Source organism: Centrocercus urophasianus, unplaced genomic scaffold, assembly GCF_019232065.1.
Source record: "Centrocercus urophasianus isolate 14NV4802_14NV808 unplaced genomic scaffold, USGS_Curo_1.0 seq_28, whole genome shotgun sequence".
NCBI classification, from domain to species: domain Eukaryota; kingdom Metazoa; phylum Chordata; class Aves; order Galliformes; family Phasianidae; genus Centrocercus; species Centrocercus urophasianus.
The window spans coordinates 6,591,289-6,595,576 of NW_024884844.1; positions in this window are offsets into that span (position 1 = coordinate 6,591,289).

The window sequence follows — 4,288 nt, forward strand, 5'->3', positions numbered from 1 at the left end:
CCATGAACAGATGAAAGCTGATTGATCAGCTTATACTGGAGTCTCTTGCTGGTTTGACTTTCTCTCAGCCAGGCAATTCTCCTGCTGTTTTCCTTGTTTCATACAGTTGCTAAGGTCTATAATTTATACTGGCACATTAATTATGACTCACATATTCATAACAGCGGAAGCCTAACAGAACCGTGATTTGGATGTAAATGATAGGTGATGCCATGACATAAAGAAATAGAAATTTTCTCATTGACATTTAGAATGAGAAAATATTTTAGCCAATAATTTCTCTGTGAAGCATGAGAAATTCCTCCTTCATGAGAAGGGACCATCTCTAGAACAGCCCAGCTGTGCTCCACAAAAGTGACCATGCAGACTGGGACGTGATGAGAGCAAGGGGCTGATTTCCTCTCCAGCATCCTGGCCATTGAACATCTCTAGGAGAATCCAAGGTAGAAAGATCAACCCTTAGAATGATAGATTTAGTAAGGTTGGGAAGACCTCAAAGACCATCTAGCCCAACCATCAACCCATTCCCACTATGCCCACTAACCACATCTCTCAGTGAGACATCTCCCCTTCACTTGAAAACCTACAGGGACAGTGATTCCATCACCTCCCTGGGCACCCTGTTCATCAGATCTTCATTTGCCCTCAACTAGCAGCTAAGAAATCCAGTTTAATTTTGTCTGTGAGAAAAGTGAGATAAATGGTGTGTACACGTCTATCAGATAAAAAATTTGGATCACTTACCTTCTCGGTCGTCACTGATCTTTAATCACTTATTATGTAATGTTACACCCAATACAGATTAGTCCGGGGGGGGGGTTGGGGGGGGTGGAATCACAGCCATACAGCCTGCAGAAACAAGGCAGCAAATTGTCTGCAGGAGGAAGGTTGCTCTTTTCTGTGCAGCCTTTTTACAGCATCATTCATCATGGCTGAGAACCACCCTGAGGCAGCAGAACAATGTTCTGCCCATGTCACACGAGGCCAGCTGCCTTCCTATGGTCTCCCATCCAAATAGCAGCCAAAACGAAGACTTTCCCAGGGCAAAGGCCTCTAAAGTGATGCCAGATCAATCAGCCCAAGTAGGCTTATAAGACTTTTAAAACTCCTGGTCACTGTTGGGAAAGTATGGTCTTTTTCAGGCTACCTTTCTGACAGCGTCGTGTTCAGAGAACTATTGTACTTGCAGATTGAAGACAGATCTACTTGGTAGTAGCAAAAGAAGAAAGAAGGAAAAAAGAAGAAACAGAAAAAGAATCCCAAAGCTAAGCCCTACAAATTATCTCCTACCAAAGAAACTTTCCTGATCCTACAAAACCTAGCTACAATTTAGCATGTTTTCCCATACACAACACGAAAAAGCAGTAATATTTTATGTTGTGGTTATAGGACACTGTGGGCTGCAGCCATCTGCTAAGAGAGGGATACGTTCTGCTCCCTGAACATCCTGGCTATAATCAACACAGCTTTTGAGTTTCTGAGTTACCATGAGCTCTGGTACAGTGTGGATGCCTATCAGCACCAAGAGCACATAAAGTATGGGAGAGCTGACTTGGGGCTGAGAGTGAATTTTGGCACGTCTCACATATCTTCTTTTTCAGAGCTACAGTTGGGTTCAATCTTCTATTATTACTGAGGATTTGGGTGGGGTTTTTTCAAAGTGTCGAGCCTTGGCCTAAATCTCCTCCTGCTGGGGACAATGAGCTTCCCATGTCCCCCATGGCACACATGGCAGAAGATGGAAACCAGCATGGTGTGCTCTGGGAAATCCCTCATGCACCACCCATCACAATGGGTCAAATCCTTCATCCTTCTGTGAAGTCTGAATGAGCAGCATTGCGCAAGGATGGGGAGCTGAAGGCACTCTGCAACCACTCAGCATTACCTTTCCTCTCTCATGGAATGGCATCATTCCTGGGAAAGCTTCTGGAAACCTCTAGAGTTGATCATTTGGCCAACATTCCTGAAGTTCCAGCCCACGGAATGAAGATGAGCAGGACATGATTCATACTTCTGCCCCTCAGGCACCTGGCACAGATCTTAACTTCTGAATTTGAGGGCTGTAAAGACTGGGAAAACTGAACTATTTATGATTTGATAATTTTTGTTCCACTTGATACAAATTTTGATGCAAGGTGGGATTTTTGAACATCAACTCTTTCCATTAATTAATGGAAGTAGCCACAAGCTACTTAAGATCTTTAAAAGGAGAATAGAAATTTATTGTTGGTTGGAAATAGCTGCCAAACCCATACTTACCAAAGATAAATTGGATTTGGAAATAAGGCTGGAAGCCTATTTGTCATGTCAACCATCCAGCAGCTTCTTGGTAAAACAATTCAGAGCCAGTGTGGTCATCCAGGCATTGAAGACAGCCTGTGTTGACAAGGTTCTCCCACGTTTTCCCATAGACTCACAGGGAGGACAAGAGTTATCATAAAATTGTTTGAACTGGAAAGGACCCTTGAAGGTCATCTAGTCCAGCCTCCCTGCAATGAACAGGGACACCTACAGCTCAATCAAGTGCTCAGAGCCCAGTTCAGCCTCACCTTGAGTGTCTCCAGGGATGAGACATCCACCATCTCTCAGGCAACCTGTTCCAGCGCCTCACTATCCTTATTGCAAAAAACTTCCTCCTTATATCCAATCTCAGTCTCCCCTTTTTAGTTTGAAACCCTTTCCCCTTATCCTATCACAACAGACCCTGCTAAAGAAACTGTCCCTTTTTCACAGCCCCTCTTTAGATACTGAAAGGCTGCTCTCAGGTCTCCCCAGAACCTTCTCTCGGCTGAACAGCCCCAGCTTCCAGCCTGTTCTCATAGGGAGGTGTTCCATGCCTGGGATCATTTCTGTGGCCCACCTGTGGACACACTCCAAGAAGCTTGTGTCTCTCCTACAGATGAAAGCTTGCATTCCCACAGCTCCCTCACCCATAGGCTACTTCACAGGGAAGCTATGGAGAAGTACGAGCTCAACAGCCTTGAGCCTATTTTCGCAGAACCCCAGATAGAAACTAAGCCCATAATGGGCAAAGAGTATCAATCTGCTGTTAACAGACACCTTTACATCATTGTTTCATCTTTATCTCAGATGTTTCTGGTGTGGCTCATCAGTGTTTTTCACCAAGTATCAGGCTGTGTTTCTGTAGGCCAAAAGGAATAAATAGATTTTTTCTTCTGCATTAGGTAAACAAGCACAGTACATGGTCTCAGTTTGCTCTGGTTGAAGATCTGTCCCATTACCTTCCGTGCCAAGACAGCTGGGATCTACTTATCATCCTTGTATTGGAATGACTGCAGCAAAGACATAAAACGCTCGCTTTCTTCAGGCAGCCCTGTGAATATTGTGTTCATTTATAAGAGATATGTAAAGAAGACATCACCACTGGATATGTGTTCTCTGGTAGCAATCAATGCACAGCACGTGCTTTTGATGAGGTTAGATAACAAGCATCACATGGAGCGAGGAGTACCACGCACACACACCCTTCTGAATATGTCAGCAACAAAATGAGAATTACAAAGGTGAGCAAGAGCTGCCCACTGCAGGATGCCTCATCTAGCTCCAGATCTGCTGTGCAGTGCAAGCATAGCTCTGCAGCTCGATCTAAAAAAAAAAAAAACAAAAAAAAAACCACCACGAACAACACAAAAATACAGTGCTCTGAAGGATCAGCACAAGGATACATCTTTATTCACTTCTTACTGTTGAAAAAGGAGTTTCACGTATCAAAAACGAAGAATTCTTTCATGTTATTGTCAGCTCCATAGCCCACTTAAAGCAGTGTTATTAGCACTGACAGAAAGACAGGTGTTAACAGCTGGAGAGAAAACAAACGTAGGGAGCTGTGGCAAAATCTGAGGAGAAGCAGATGTGTCTTCGATATTTATTTTAATAGAGCTTCTTAAATGTGTTTAATATCGATGTGGCTGCAGTCTCAGCCAGCACTGCTCACCTCTGCCATTGCTTCTTTTCTTTCCATCCTATCTTGCTGCCATAGAACAGCAGCTGCGAATCTCTCAGGAAATGCCAGTTTATTCCTCCCCCTCCCCCATATAAAATGGATAGAGTTTTTTAGCAGTGGGAGTTCGGTGTGATTAGTATGCTAATGTAGGAGAGAGAAAAGGAAATGGAGATGAGAGATATGGTCCTTCAGCGAAGAAAGGCAGCAACAACTGAAAGGAGGGTCGCTGCTAATCAATTAACCTACAATGGACCTAATGCCATAAGAAGCCATCGTGCATAAAGGGACAAAATTCTCTGTGACAGATGGCACTCGGGCGCGTGA